The sequence below is a fragment of the Haliotis cracherodii genome, unplaced genomic scaffold (genome assembly GCF_022045235.1).
Source record: "Haliotis cracherodii isolate W230 unplaced genomic scaffold, xgHalCrac1.p SCAF_20, whole genome shotgun sequence".
In the NCBI taxonomy this organism is placed as follows: domain Eukaryota; kingdom Metazoa; phylum Mollusca; class Gastropoda; order Lepetellida; family Haliotidae; genus Haliotis; species Haliotis cracherodii.
In genome coordinates, this window is record NW_027266276.1 from 12,255,317 (window position 1) to 12,272,560 (window position 17,244).

Sequence of the window (17,244 nt, forward strand, 5' to 3'; positions counted from 1 at the left end):
ATGTGAGTTTCATGTAAAGTGGGTATAGAGATGAATTTCATGTAAAGTGTGTATTGAGATGAGTTTCATGTAAAGTGGGTATAGAGATGAGTTTCATGTAAAGTGGGCATTGACAAGAGTTTCATGTAAAGTGAGTATTGAGATGAGTTTCATGTAAAGTGTGTATTGAGATGAGTTTCATGTAAAGTGTGTATTGATGTGAGTTTCCTGTAAAGTGGGCAGTGATGTGAGTTTCATGTAAAGTGGATATTGAGGTGAGTTTCATGTAAAGTGGGTATTGAGGTGAGTTTCATGTAAAGTGTGTATTGATGTGATTTTTATGTAAAGTGGGCAGAGATGTGAGTTTCATGTAAAGTGGATATTGAGATGGGTTTAATGTAAACTGGATATTGAGATGAGTTTCATGTAAAGTGTGTATTGATAAGAGTTTCATGTAAAGTGGGTATAGAGATGAGTTTCATGTAAAGTGTGTATTGATGTGAGTTTCATGTAAAGTGGGTATTGAGATGAGTTTCATGTAAAGTGTGTATTGATGTGAGTTTCCTGTAAAGTGGGCAGTGATGTGAGTTTCATGTAAAGTGGATATTGAGATGAGTTTCATGTAAAGTGTGTATTGAGGTGAGTTTCATGTAAAGTGTGTATTGATGTGATTTTTATGTAAAGTGGGCAGTGATGTGAGTTTCATGTAAAGTGGATATTGAGATGGGTTTCAAGTAAACTGGATATTGAGATGAGTTTCATGTAAAGTGTGTATTGATAAGAGTTTCATGTAAAGTGGGTATTGAGATGAGTTTCATGTAAAGTGAGTATTGAGAAGAGTTTCATGTAAAGTGGGCAGTGATGTGAGTTTCATGTAAAGTGGATATTGAGATGGGTTTCAAGTAAACTGGATATTGAGATGAGTTTCATGTAAAGTGTGTATTGATAAGAGTTTCATGTAAAGTGGATATTGAGGTGAGTTTCATGTAAAGTGGGTATTGAGGTGAGTTTCATGTAAAGTGTGTATTGATGTGAGTTTCCTGTAAAGTGGGCAGTGATGTGAGTTTCATGTAAAGTGGATATTGAGATGGGTTTCATGTAAACTGGATATTAAGATGAGTTTCATGTAAAGTGTGTATTGATAAGAGTTTCATGTAAAGTGGGTATTGAGATGAGTTTCATGTAAAGTGAGTATTGACAAGAGTTTCATGTAAAGTGAGTATTGAGATGAGTTTCATGTAAAGTGTGTATTGAGATGAGTTCCATGTAAAGTGGGTATTGATGTGAGTTTCATGCATAGTGGGTATTGATGTGAGTTTCATGTAAAGTGGGTATAGAAATGAATTTCATGTAAAGTGGGTATTGACGAGAGTTTCATGTAAAGTGGGTATAGAGATGAATTTCATGTAAAGTGGGTATACAGATGAGTTTCATGTAAAGTGGGCATTGACAAGATTTGATGTATAGTGGGTATTCACAAGAGTTTCATGTAAAGTGGGTATAGAGATGAGTTTCATGTAAAGTGGGTATTGACAAGAGTTTCATGTAAAGTGAGTATTGAGATGAGTTTCATGTAAAGTGGGTATTGAGGTGAGTTTCATGTAAAGTGGGTATTGAGGTGAGTTTCATGTAAAGTGTGTATTGATGTGAGTTTCATGTAAAGTGGGCAGTGATGTGAGTTTCATGTAAAGTGGATATTGAGATGGGTTTCATGTAAACTGGATATTGAGATGAGTTTCATGTAAAGTGTGTATTGATAAGAGTTTCATGTAAAGTGGGTATTGACAAGAGTTTCATGTAAAGTGAGTATTGAGATGATTTCCATGTAAAGTGTGTATTGAGATGAGTTCCATGTAAAGTGGGTATTGATGTGAGTTTCATGCATAGTGGGTATTGACAAGAGTTTCATGTAAAGTGGGTATTGACAAGAGTTTCATGTAAAGTGTGTATTGACAAGAGTTTCATGTAAAGTGGGTATAGAAATGAATTTCATGTAAAGTGGGTATTGACAAGAGTTTCATGTAAAGTGGGTATAGAGATGAATTTCATGTAAAGTGGGTATACAGATGAGTTTCATGTAAAGTGGGCATTGACAAGATTTGATGTATAGTGGGTATTCACAAGAGTTTCATGTAAAGTGGGTATTGAGATGAGTTTCAAGTAAAGTGGGTATAGAGATGAGTTTCATGTAAAGTTGGTATAGAGATGAGTTTCATTTAAAGTGTGTATTGATGTGAGTTTCATGTAAAGTGGGTATAAACAAGAGTTTCATGTAAAGTGGGTATTGAGATGAGTTACATGTAAAGTGTGTATTGATGTGAGTTTCATGTAAAGTGGGTATAGAGATGAGTTTCATGTAAAGTGGGTATTGACAAGAGTTTCATGTAAAGTGAGTATTGAGATGAGTTTCATGTCAAGTGGGTATTGAGATGAGTTTCATGTAAAGTGTGTATTGATTTGAGTTTACTGTAAAGTGGGCAGTGATGTGAGTTTCATGTAAAGTGGATATTGAGGTGAGTTTCATGTAAAGTGGGTATTGAGGTGAGTTTTATGTAAAGTGGATATTGAGATGAGTTTCATGTAAAGTGTATTGATGTGAGTTTCATGTAAAGTGTGTATTGACAAGAGTTTCATGTAAAGTGGGTATTGACAAGAGTTTCATGTAAAGTGAGTATTGAGATGAGTTTCATGTAAAGTGGGTATTGAGATGAGTTTCATGTAAAGTGTGTATTGATGTGAGTTTCCTGTAAAGTGGGCAGTGATGTGAGTTTCATGTAAAGGGGATATTGATGTGAGTTTCATGTAAAGTGGGTATTGAGGTGAGTTTCATGTAAAGTGTGTATTGATGTGATTTTTATGTAAAGTGGGCAGTGATGTGAGTTTCATGTAAAGTGTATATTGAGATGGGTTTCATGTAAACTGGATTTTGAGATGAGTTTCATGTAAAGTGTGTATTGATAAGAGTTTCATGTAAAGTGGGTATTGAGATGAGTTTCATGTAAAGTGTGTATTGATGTGAGTTTCATGTAAAGTGGGTATAGAGATGAGTTTCATGTAAAGTGTGTATTGATGTGAGTTTCATGTAAAGTGGGTATTGAGATGAGTTTCATGTAAAGTTTGTATTGATGTGAGTTTCCTGTAAAGTGGGTATAGAGATGAGTTTCATGTAAAGTGGGCATTGACAAGAGTTTCATGTAAAATGAGTATTGAGATGAGTTTCATGTAAAGTGGGTATTGAGATGAGTTTCATGTAAAGTGTGTATTGATGTGAGTTTCCTGTAAAGTGGGCAGTGATGTGAGTTTCATGTAAAGTGGATATTGAGGTGAGTTTCGTGTAAAGTGGGTATTGAGGTGAGTTTCATGTAAAGTGTGTATTGATGTGATTTTTATGTAAAGTGGGCAGTGATGTGAGTTTCATGTAAAGTGGATATTGAAATGGGTTTCATGTAAAGTGGATATTGAGATGAGTTTCATGTAAAGTGTGTATTGATAAGAGTTTCATGTAAAGTGGGTATTGAGATGAGTTTCATGTAAAGTGAGTATTGAGAAGAGTTTCATGTAAAGTGGGCAGTGATGTGAGTTTCATGTAAAGTGGATATTGAGATGAGTTTCATGTAAAGTGGGTATTGAGGTGAGTTTCATTTAAAGTGTGTATTGAGGTGAGTTTCATGTAAAGTGTGTATTGATGTGAGTTTCATGTAAAGTGGGCAGTGATGTGAGTTTCATGTAAAGTGGGCAGTGATGTGAGTTTCATGTAAAGTGGGTATTGAGGTGAGTTTCATATAATGCTGGTACTCATGTGAGTTCCATGTAAAGTGAGTATAGAGATAAGTTTCATTTAAAACGGGAATTGAGGTGAGTTTTATGTAAAGTGGATATTGAGATGAGTTTCATGTAAAGTGTATTAATGTGAGTTTCATGTAAAGTGTGTATTGATGTGTGTTTCATGTTAAGTGTATATTGACAAGAGTTTCATGTAAAGTGGGTATTGACAAGAGTTTGATGTAAAGTGGATATTGAGGTGAGTTTCATGTAAAGTGGGTATAGAGATGAGTTTCATGTAAAGTGGGTATTGACAAGAGTTTCACGTAAAGTGGGTATAGAGATGAGTTTCATGTAAAGTGGGTATTGACAAGAGTTTCATGTAAAGTGGGTATAGAGATGAGTTTCATGTAAAGTGGGTATTGAGATGAGTTTCATGTAAAGTGGGTATAGAGATGAGTTTCATGTAAAGTGTGTATTGATGTGAGTTTCATGTAAAGTGGGTATAGAGATAAGTTTTATTTAAAACGGGAATTGAGGTGAGTTTTATGTAAAGTGGATATTGAGATGAGTTTCATGTAAAGTGTATTGATGTGAGTTTCATGTAAAGTGTGTATTGATGTGTGTTTCATGTAAAGTGTGTATTGACAAGAGTTTCATGTAAAGTGGGTATTGACAAGAGTTTGATGTAAAGTGGATATTGAGGTGAGTTTCATGTAAAGTGGGTATAAAGATGAGTTTCATGTAAAGTGGGTATTGACAAGAGTTTCATGTAAAATGGGTATTGACAAGAGTTTCAAGTAAAGTTGGTATAGAGATGAGTTTCATGTAAAGTGGGTATTGACAAGAGTTTCATGTAAAGTGGGTATAAACAAGAGTTTCATATAAAGTGGGTATTGAGATGAGTTTCATGTAAAGTGGGTATTGATATGAGTTTCAAGTAAAGTGGGTATAGAGATGAGTTTCATGTAAAGTGGGTATTGAGATAAGTTTCATTTAAAGTGTGTATTGATGTTAGTTTCATGTAAAGTGGGTATTGAGATGAGTTTCATGTAAAGTGTGTATAGAGATGAGTTTCATGTAAAGTGGGTATTGAGATGAGTTTCATGTAAACTGTGTATTGATGTGAGTTTCATGTAAAGTGGGTATAGAGATGACTTTCATGTAAAGTGGATATTGACAAGAGTTTCATGTAAAGTGAGTATTGAGATGAGTTTCATGTAAAGGGGATATTGAGGTGAGTTTCATGTAAAGTGTGTATTGAGGTAAGTTTTATGTAAAGTGGATATTGAGATGAGTTTTATGTAAAGTGTATTGATGTGAGTTTCATGTAAAGTGTGTATTGACAAGAGTTTCATGTAAAGTGGGTATTGACAAGAGTTTGATGTAAAATGGATATTGAGGTGAGTTTCATGTAAAGTGGGTATAGAGATGAGTTTCATGTAAAGTGGGTATTGACAAGAGTTTCATGTAAAGTGTGTATTGATAAGAGTTTCATGTAAAGTGGGTATAGAGATGAGTTTCATGTAAAGTGGGTATTGAGATGAGTTTCATGTAAAGTGGGTATAGAGATGAGTTTCATGTAAAGTGTGTATTGATGTGAGTTCCATGTAAAGTGGGTATAGAGATAAGTTTAATTTAAAACGGGAATTGAGGTGAGTTTTATGTAAAGTGGATATTGAGATGAGTTTCATGTAAAGTGTATTGATGTGAGTTTCATGTAAAGTGTGTATTGATGTGTGTTTCATGTAAAGTGTGTATTGATAAGAGTTTCATGTAAAGTGGGTATTGACAAGAGTTTGATGTAAAGTGGATATTGAGGTGAGTTTCATGTAAAGTGGGTATAGAGATGAGTTTCATGTAAAGTGGGTATTGACAATAGTTTCATGTAAAGTGGGTATAAACAAGAGTTTCATATAAAGTGGGTATTGAGGTGAGTTTCATGTAAAGTGGGTATTGAGATGAGTTTCAAGTAAAGTGGGTATAGAGATGAGTTTCATGTAAAGTGGGTATTGAGATGAGTTTCATTTAAAGTGTGTATTGATGTGAGTTTCATGTAAAGTGGGTATTGAGATGAGTTTCATGTAAAGTGTGTATAGAGATGAGTTTCATGTAAAGTGGGTATTGAGATGAGTTTCATGTAAAGTGGGTATAGAGATGAGTTTCATGTAAAGTGTGTATTGAGATGAGTTTCATGTAAAGTGTGTATTGAGGTAAGTTTTATGTAAAGTGGATATTGAGATGAGTTTCATGTAAAGTGTATTGATGTGAGTTTTATGTAAAGTGTGTATTGACAAGAGTTTCATGTAAAGTGGGTATTGACAAGAGTTTGATTTAAAGTGGATATTGAGGTGAGTTTCATGTAAAGTGGGTATAGAGATGAGTTTCATGTAAAGTGGGTATTGACAAGAGTTTCATGTAAAGTGGGTATTGAGATGAGTTTCATGTAAAGTGGGTATAGAGATGAATTTCATGTAAAGTGGGCATTGACAAGAGTTTCATGTAAAGTGGGTATAGAGATGAGTTTCATGTAAAGTGTGTATTGAGATGAGTTTCATGTAAAGTGGGTATTGATGTGAGTGTCATGTAAAGTGGGTATAAACAAGAGTTTCACGTAAAGTGGGTATTGAGGTGAGTTTCATGTAAAGTGGGTATTGAGATTAGTTTCAAGTAAAGTGGGTATAGAGATGAGTTTCATGTAAAGTGGGTATAGAGATGAGTTTCATTTAAAGTGTGTATTGATGTGAGTTTCATGTAAAGTGGGTATAAACAAGAGTTTCATGTAAAGTGGGTTTTGAGATGAGTTTCATGTAAAGTGTGTATTGATGTGAGTTTCATGTAAAGTGGGTATAGAGATGAGTTTCATGTAAAGTGGGTATTGACAAGAGTTTCATGTAAAGTGAGTATTGAGATGAGTTTCATGTAAAGTGGGTATTGAGATGATTTTCATATAAAGTGTGTATTGATGTGAGTTTCATGTAAAGTGGATATTGAGGTGAGTTTCATGTAAAGTCGGTATTGAGGTGAGTTTTATGTAAAGTGGATATTGAGATGAGTTTTATGTAAAGTGTATTGATGTGAGTTTCATGTAAAGTGTGTATTGACAAGAGTTTCATGTAAAGTGGGTATTGACAAGAGTTTGATGTAAAGTGGATATTGATGTGAGTTTCATGTAAAGTGGGTATAGAGATGAGTTTCATGTAAAGTGGGTATTGACAAGAGTTTCATGTAAAGTGAGTATTGGGATGAGTTTCATGTAAAGTGGGTATAGAGATGAGTTTCATGTAAAGTGGGTATTGACAAGAGTTTCATGTAAAGTGGGTATAGAGATGAGTTTCATGTAAAGTGTGTATTGATGTGAGTTTCATGTAAAGTGGGTATTGAGATGAATTTCATGTAAAGTGTTTATTGATGTGAGTTTCATGTAAAGTGGGTATAGAGATGAGTTTCATGTAAAGTGGGCATTGACAAGAGTTTCATGTAAAGTGTGTATTGATGTGAGTTTCATGTAAAGTGTGTATTGATGTGAGTTTCCTTTAAAGTGAGTATTGAGATGAGTTTCATGTAAAGTGGGCATTGACAAGAGTTTCATGTAAAGTGAGTATTGAGATGAGTTTCATGTAAAGTGGATATTGAGATGAGTTTCATGTAAAGTTGGTATTGAGATGAGTTTCATGTAAAGTGTGTATTGATGTGAGTTTCCTGTAAAGTGGGCAGTGATGTGAGTTTCATGTAAAGTGGATATTGAGGTGAGTTTCATGTAAAGTGGGTATTGAGGTGAGTTTCATGTAAAGTGTGTATTGATGTGATTTTTATGTAAAGTGGGCAGTGATGTGAGTTTCATGTAAAGTGGATATTGAGATGGGTTTCATGTAAACTGGATATTGAGATGAGTTTCATGTAAAGTGTGTATTGATAAGAGTTTCATGTAAAGTGGGTATTGAGATGAGTTTCATGTAAAGTGAGTATTGAGAAGAGTTTCATGTAAAGTGGACAGTGATGTGAGTTTCATGTAAAGTGGATATTGAGATGAGTTTCATGTAAAGTGGGTATTGAGGTGAGTTTCATGTAAAGTGGGTATTGAGGTGAGTTTCATGTAAAGTGTGTATTGATGTGAGTTTCATGTAAAGTGGGCAGTGATTTGAGTTTCATGTAAAGTGGATATTGAGATGGGTTTCATGTAAACTGGATATTGAGATGAGTTTCATGTAAAGTGTGTATTGATAAGAGTTTCATGTAAAGTGGGTATTGAGATGAGTTTCATGTAAAGTGGGTATAGAGATGAGTTTCATGTAAAGTGTGTATTGATGTGAGTTTCATGTAAAGTGGGTATAGAGATAAGTTTTATTTAAAACGGGAATTGAGGTGAGTTTTATGTAAAGTGGATATTGAGATGAGTTTCATGTAAAGTGTATTGATGTGAGTTTCATGTAAAGTGTGTATTGATGTGTGTTTCATGTAAAGTGTGTATTGACAAGAGTTTCATGTAAAGTGGGTATTGACAAGAGTTTGATGTAAAGTGGATATTGAGGTGAGTTTCATGTAAAGTGGGTATAAAGATGAGTTTCATGTAAAGTGGGTATTGACAAGAGTTTCATGTAAAATGGGTATTGACAAGAGTTTCAAGTAAAGTTGGTATAGAGATGAGTTTCATGTAAAGTGGGTATTGACAAGAGTTTCATGTAAAGTGGGTATAAACAAGAGTTTCATATAAAGTGGGTATTGAGATGAGTTTCATGTAAAGTGGGTATTGATATGAGTTTCAAGTAAAGTGGGTATAGAGATGAGTTTCATGTAAAGTGGGTATTGAGATAAGTTTCATTTAAAGTGTGTATTGATGTGAGTTTCATGTAAAGTGGGTATTGAGATGAGTTTCATGTAAAGTGTGTATAGAGATGAGTTTCATGTAAAGTGGGTATTGAGATGAGTTTCATGTAAACTGTGTATTGATGTGAGTTTCATGTAAAGTGGGTATAGAGATGAGTTTCATGTAAAGTGGATATTGACAAGAGTTTCATGTAAAGTGAGTATTGAGATGAGTTTCATGTAAAGGGGATATTGAGGTGAGTTTCATGTAAAGTGTGTATTGAGGTAAGTTTTATGTAAAGTGGATATTGAGATGAGTTTTATGTAAAGTGTATTGATGTGAGTTTCATGTAAAGTGTGTATTGACAAGAGTTTCATGTAAAGTGGGTATTGACAAGAGTTTGATGTAAAATGGATATTGAGGTGAGTTTCATGTAAAGTGGGTATAGAGATGAGTTTCATGTAAAGTGGGTATTGACAAGAGTTTCATGTAAAGTGTGTATTGATAAGAGTTTCATGTAAAGTGGGTATAGAGATGAGTTTCATGTAAAGTGGGTATTGAGATGAGTTTCATGTAAAGTGGGTATAGAGATGAGTTTCATGTAAAGTGTGTATTGATGTGAGTTCCATGTAAAGTGGGTATAGAGATAAGTTTAATTTAAAACGGGAATTGAGGTGAGTTTTATGTAAAGTGGATATTGAGATGAGTTTCATGTAAAGTGTATTGATGTGAGTTTCATGTAAAGTGTGTATTGATGTGTGTTTCATGTAAAGTGTGTATTGATAAGAGTTTCATGTAAAGTGGGTATTGACAAGAGTTTGATGTAAAGTGGATATTGAGGTGAGTTTCATGTAAAGTGGGTATAGAGATGAGTTTCATGTAAAGTGGGTATTGACAATAGTTTCATGTAAAGTGGGTATAAACAAGAGTTTCATATAAAGTGGGTATTGAGGTGAGTTTCATGTAAAGTGGGTATTGAGATGAGTTTCAAGTAAAGTGGGTATAGAGATGAGTTTCATGTAAAGTGGGTATTGAGATGAGTTTCATTTAAAGTGTGTATTGATGTGAGTTTCATGTAAAGTGGGTATTGAGATGAGTTTCATGTAAAGTGTGTATAGAGATGAGTTTCATGTAAAGTGGGTATTGAGATGAGTTTCATGTAAAGTGGGTATAGAGATGAGTTTCATGTAAAGTGTGTATTGAGATGAGTTTCATGTAAAGTGTGTATTGAGGTAAGTTTTATGTAAAGTGGATATTGAGATGAGTTTCATGTAAAGTGTATTGATGTGAGTTTTATGTAAAGTGTGTATTGACAAGAGTTTCATGTAAAGTGGGTATTGACAAGAGTTTGATTTAAAGTGGATATTGAGGTGAGTTTCATGTAAAGTGGGTATAGAGATGAGTTTCATGTAAAGTGGGTATTGACAAGAGTTTCATGTAAAGTGGGTATTGAGATGAGTTTCATGTAAAGTGGGTATAGAGATGAATTTCATGTAAAGTGGGCATTGACAAGAGTTTCATGTAAAGTGGGTATAGAGATGAGTTTCATGTAAAGTGTGTATTGAGATGAGTTTCATGTAAAGTGGGTATTGATGTGAGTGTCATGTAAAGTGGGTATAAACAAGAGTTTCACGTAAAGTGGGTATTGAGGTGAGTTTCATGTAAAGTGGGTATTGAGATTAGTTTCAAGTAAAGTGGGTATAGAGATGAGTTTCATGTAAAGTGGGTATAGAGATGAGTTTCATTTAAAGTGTGTATTGATGTGAGTTTCATGTAAAGTGGGTATAAACAAGAGTTTCATGTAAAGTGGGTATTGAGATGAGTTTCATGTAAAGTGTGTATTGATGTGAGTTTCATGTAAAGTGGGTATAGAGATGAGTTTCATGTAAAGTGGGTATTGACAAGAGTTTCATGTAAAGTGAGTATTGAGATGAGTTTCATGTAAAGTGGGTATTGAGATGATTTTCATATAAAGTGTGTATTGATGTGAGTTTCATGTAAAGTGGATATTGAGGTGAGTTTCATGTAAAGTCGGTATTGAGGTGAGTTTTATGTAAAGTGGATATTGAGATGAGTTTCATGTAAAGTGTATTGATGTGAGTTTCATGTAAAGTGTGTATTGACAAGAGTTTCATGTAAAGTGGGTATTGACAAGAGTTTGATGTAAAGTGGATATTGATGTGAGTTTCATGTAAAGTGGGTATAGAGATGAGTTTCATGTAAAGTGGGTATTGACAAGAGTTTCATGTAAAGTGAGTATTGAGATGAGTTTCATGTAAAGTGGGTATAGAGATGAGTTTCATGTAAAGTGGGTATTGACAAGAGTTTCATGTAAAGTGGGTATAGAGATGAGTTTCATGTAAAGTGTGTATTGATGTGAGTTTCATGTAAAGTGGGTATTGAGATGAATTTCATGTAAAGTGTTTATTGATGTGAGTTTCATGTAAAGTGGGTATAGAGATGAGTTTCATGTAAAGTGGGCATTGACAAGAGTTTCATGTAAAGTGTGTATTGATGTGAGTTTCATGTAAAGTGTGTATTGATGTGAGTTTCCTTTAAAGTGAGTATTGAGATGAGTTTCATGTAAAGTGGGCATTGACAAGAGTTTCATGTAAAGTGAGTATTGAGATGAGTTTCATGTAAAGTGGATATTGAGATGAGTTTCATGTAAAGTTGGTATTGAGATGAGTTTCATGTAAAGTGTGTATTGATGTGAGTTTCCTGTAAAGTGGGCAGTGATGTGAGTTTCATGTAAAGTGGATATTGAGGTGAGTTTCATGTAAAGTGGGTATTGAGGTGAGTTTCATGTAAAGTGTGTATTGATGTGATTTTTATGTAAAGTGGGCAGTGATGTGAGTTTCATGTAAAGTGGATATTGAGATGGGTTTCATGTAAACTGGATATTGAGATGAGTTTCATGTAAAGTGTGTATTGATAAGAGTTTCATGTAAAGTGGGTATTGAGATGAGTTTCATGTAAAGTGAGTATTGAGAAGAGTTTCATGTAAAGTGGACAGTGATGTGAGTTTCATGTAAAGTGGATATTGAGATGAGTTTCATGGAAAGTGGGTATTGAGGTGAGTTTCATGTAAAGTGGGTATTGAGGTGAGTTTCATGTAAAGTGTGTATTGATGTGAGTTTCATGTAAAGTGGGCAGTGATTTGAGTTTCATGTAAAGTGGATATTGAGATGGGTTTCATGTAAACTGGATATTGAGATGAGTTTCATGTAAAGTGTGTATTGATAAGAGTTTCATGTAAAGTGGGTATTGAGATGAGTTTCATGTAAAGTGAGTATTGACAAGAATTTCATGTAAAGTGAGTATTGAGATGAGTTTCATGTAAAGTGTGTATTGAGATGAGTTCCATGTAAAGTGGGTATTGATGTGAGTTTCATGCATAGTGGGTATTGACAAGAGTTTCATGTAAAGTGGGTATTGACAAGAGTTTCATGTAAAGTGGGTATTGATGTGAGTTTCATGTAAAGTGGGTATAGAAATGAATTTCATGTAAAGTGGGTATTGACAAGAGTTTCATGTAAAGTGGGTATAGAGATGAATTTCATGTAAAGTGGGTATACAGATGAGTTTCATGTAAAGTGGGTATTGACAAGATTTGATGTATAGTGGGTATTCACAAGAGTTTCATGTAAAGTGAGTATTGAGATGAGTTTCATGTAAAGTGTGTATTGATGTGAGTTTCATGTAAAGTGGGCAGTGATGTGAGTTTAATGTAAAGTGGATATTGAGGTGAGTTTCATGTAAAGTGTGTATTGAGGTGAGTTTCATGTAAAGTGTGTATTGATGTGAGTTTCATGTAAAGTGGGCAGTAATGTGAGTTTCATGTAAAGTGGATATTGAGGTGAGTTTCGTGTAAAGTAGGTATTCAGATGGGTTTGATGTCAAAGGGACGCTGATGTGAAATTCATGTAAAGTGGGTATTGAGATGAGTTTCATGTAAAGCGGGTATTAAGATGAGTTTCATGTAAAGGTGGTATTGGGGGGAGTTTCATGTAGAGTTGGTACTGAGATGAGTTTCATGTAAAGTGGGCATTGAGGTGAGTTTCATGTAAAGTGGGCAGTGAGGTGAGTTTCATGTAAAGGGGGATTGATTCGAAACAATTTGTGATTGATATAAAAGTGAGTGACTGAGTAAGTTTGGTTTTACGCCACTTTTAGCAATATTCCAGCAATATCACTTCGGGGGACACCAGAAATAGGCTTCACACATTGTACCAATGTTGGAAATCGAACCTGGGCCCTCGTCGTGATGAGCAAACGCTTTAACAACAAGGCTACCCGACCGCCCCGTAAAATAACAGAAGTAAATTAAGGGAAAGATATAAGTTGACATCAGGCATATTGAATCGTGGAGATTCCGGGCCAGAATAAGGTTCACGTCACCCCATGTTAACGTTCATCGTAAGAGCTGACTAAACCATGAGATGTTATAAACGGTCGAAACCATCATGATCTGTCCTACATACCCTTCAATGGACAAATCCATCTTATCTCCACAAGTGATGAAGATTGGCTATAAAGTATCGTATAGTAACCGGAAGAAATATTGGCCTGTGTAGATGTACTGTGAGTGTTCTTAATGTTCCGTACACTATGTATACCCGTGAAGATCCGGGGTAGAATAGGTCTTCAGCAACCCATGCTTGCCGTAAACAACGACTATGCTTGTCGACTAACGGGATCGAGTGGTCAGACTCGCTGACTTGGTTGATGCATTTCATCGTATCCCAACTGCGTGGATCGATGCTCATGATATCAATCACTGGATTGTCTGTTCCAGACTCGATTATGTACAGACCGCCGTCACATAGCTGGAATATGGATGAGTGCGGCGTTAAACAGCAAACAAACAAACAAACAAACAACACTGTAATATCAAGTGCGTGTGAGTGTGTAATGTAACAGGCACCTACAATCAATATCAAAAGCATCGCCTCCGTGGTCTAGTGGTGGAGCGCCCGCCCGGAGAGTGGAAGGTCGGGGGATTCGATCCCGGCCGCGTCAGAAGACGTTAAAAGATGGTACTTGTTGCCACCCTGCCTGGCGCTCTGCGTTAAGGGAACAAAACAGGATAGAGAGCTCGGATATCCCACTGCAAGGTACCAATGTTAAACTGCGGCATACGGTACTGTAAAACCGGCATTAGTCCAAATCTAGACTAGTACACACACACATACGTCGCTATGATAGTGCAGTAAAATCTTGGACGCGACGTTAAACCCCAGAACACCTCACCAATACTAGTATCTTCGCCATGAGGCCATGACTAACGTACACAGTCCCTCTGTATCATACTCCTGATAACGTTTTATCAGTAGTCATTCCGTTTACATGTAACTAACATGCCAGAAAACACGTGACACTCTGTCCCTGACACTAGTGATAGTTGGTGTCTACGATGTCATGTTTTTTTAACATGAACATTTATTACGCTTTTATTTCTTTGTTTTTATTCGAGCCCGTGGATGCGTACCTTTGTAATCATATGAGGTTTATATGACCGATATATTTCCTCAAAAGGAATTCCGGATAAATAGACACTTTAAGCCCTATCCCTAAAAATTGCTATATAACAAGATTATAATGAATTCTACCATGACATTGATGAATGCTTGATTCTGATTGGTTAAAAAGAGGTTTCCTTTTTGCTACGGAAACCCCTTTTAAATATATTAAGCCTTTTCACAAAAAAACCCCGTGCGTATGAATACATAGATAGCCTACATATCGATTCATAGAAAATGGCTACTGATCGAATACCCCCATATAAACTGTAAAACATATCTATATTTCCTCTAATACACGCTGGGTCTCTAATACCAGCCAGGTCTCTAATACACGCCGAGTCAAGGGCTCTCGCGAAATTAATAGACGGCGTATAGTGTCAAACAGAGGAAATATGGTAGTTTGATATCGGATGTTTGGGGCGTTCTAGGCCGCAACCTTGACTGCTTCGATGATGGCATTAAAAGATTTTACGAAGGCATATCTTTTGCATACAAATGAAATGTTTATGAAACCGTTAGAGAAATGTTCTATGGTGACCAGAATCGGAATAATTTAAGCTATTTCCTTATTAAAACAACCGACAATGGAAGTAAAATAAAACATCATAAAAATTGTTTGAAAAAACTTTATTCATGACAACATGTTTACAAACCTTTTTGTGATCGATATTCGTTACCATCTCCGTCAACCACCACCGTTAAAATTTGTCAGGAGGGGATTTGAAAGTCCATCAGAAAACACTCCCCTTCGAAAGTCCACGAAAACAATGCTCCAACTGAAGTGACAGCTTATCAAACTTGATGGAATTCATTTCAGAACACGCACAATGAATAAAATCATACACAATCCACTATTTCTGGGACAGAAATGTCTAAGTTCTGTCACAACTCGGCTTTGGATCCGTGAAATCTTGAAATTAATAGGTCACACCATGCAGATTCCTCGTTTCAAAATATCCGGCTCGTCTGCAGCCTAAAACGCGGCTGTTCAGTCATACTCAGTCACATTGGTAATAATATATGGATGTACCAACAGGCTCGATCAATCCCAGATAATCTACCTGTTAATGTTGAACCACATCATAGATCGAGGTTGACATCTTGCTTCTTTCTAAAACTCTTTATCAAGAACGTAAAGACTGATTGTCAGCCATTGACAGCTGCGAGGTGTGAGTAACCGTGATGTAGGTCAAGTTCTGCCACATCCAAGTTCGGGGTGGAGAGGCATTTATTTTGATTTTATTATTGTTTACTGGGGGTAATTCCTAACTAAATAATAACACTTACACATGTTAAATTAGGAGATAAACCTACTGTGTTTTGAAATTTGATGTAGTCCCACTGCAGAATAGATACCTCTTCATTATAATTTTGAACCGAGCGCTTAAGCGCGAGGTTCCGAATTATAATAAAGAGGTATCTATTCTGCAGTAGGACTTCATCAAATTTCAAAACACAGTAGGTTTATCTCCATTCTACCATGACGGCGACAACGCTTTGAAAACAGCGCTCTCTTGCAACGCGTTATAACACAGGTGCACAGGCCCGCAATCTTAGAACATTCCGAAAAGTGGTCACAGGTGTTATATATGTAACAATTATTACTAAAGTCCAAGATTAAAAACACTATAGTCGTGACTAGTTCATAATAAGTGTTCAAAACACATAGTTTTTCAAAAGAAGTTGACAATTAACACTCCTAACTTAGTCCAAAGAGAGATGTTTTACTTTCCACCAAACTGTTACACTGTTGTGGCTATCTATTTCTCGGAATTTTGTGCGAGCGGTCATTTCTTGGAAATCGAACATGCCATCATTTCCAATGTAGGGGTGACGGGTAATAGAAAAGGGTTTTAAAATGCTAAACGAATGTATTTCTACAGCAAACTTTATGAATAAACATTCTATTATACATTCTACCGTGACATTGATGAATGCTTGATTCTGATTGGTTAAAAAGAGGTTTCCTTTTTGCTACGGAAACCCCTTTCAAATATATTAAGCCTTTTCACTCAAAAAACATGCGTATGAATACATACAGTGTGCAAAATTATAATAAAGAGGTATCTATTCTGCAGTGGGACTACAGCAAATTTCAAAACACAGTAGGTTTATCTCCTAAATGCATTTGTTGTTTTGTGAAGTCAGTTATGAAGGGTTAAAGTGCATGTTGTATAATGTTAGAGGGCTGAACAATAAATCTAAAACAATCATGTCTCAAAGCAAAGCCCTTCAACCGGCATTACGAACTATTGGCTGATACTGCAAGCCATGAAGATGATGCAATGCAAATACAGCTGAGAACCAGTCTCAACGACAGTGAGTGAGTGAGTCTGATTTTACGTTGCTTTTAGCAATATTCCTGCAGTATCACGACGGGGGACACAAGAAATGGGCTTCACACATTTTACCCATGTCGGGAATCGAACCTGGGTCTTCGGCGAGACGAGCGAACGCTTCAACCACTAGGCTATCCGACCGCCCCCAATCTCTACGAGAAAGACATATCATTGTGGAGCGTAATATACTCACACGCAAAAGAAACGCAAGTGGTTTTAAACAAATAGGTAACAAACACAGAACCATAAATTGATACAAGTTTTAGCATGTAGTGAAGCCTGATAGTGTTATCAATATTTTTGGTTGCATTTTGGAAGCCCCGAGTAAAAACGATCAACAATGCCACGCCTAACTCAAATTCAGAGAAACCAGGCTATTGGACGTTTGGAAGCTGGGGAGTCTGTCCGAGATGTTGCCCGTCATTTCAACGTTAACATAACCGCAATTTACCGTCTCCTGCAGCGATACAATGCTACACAGACCACAGATGACCTTCCTCGGAGCGGTCGTCCTTGGGTCACCACACCTCGACAAGATCGGCAGATTACCCATCAACACCAGCGACATCCGTTCCTAACTGCAAGTGAAAGTGCTCGACAGACCATAGAAACACATAATCGACACATTAGCCGGGACACTGTAATCCGACGTCTCCGTTCCAACAACCTCAGATGTCGCCGACCAGCACGTCGTCCTGTTCTCCAACCACGGCATCGACAAGCACGACTTCAGTGGGCACAGGGTCATCACAATTGGCGTCATCGTGAGTGGAGGCGTGTCATCTTCTATGATGAAAGTCGCTTTTGTGTCTCCCTTGCAGACGGAAGAGTG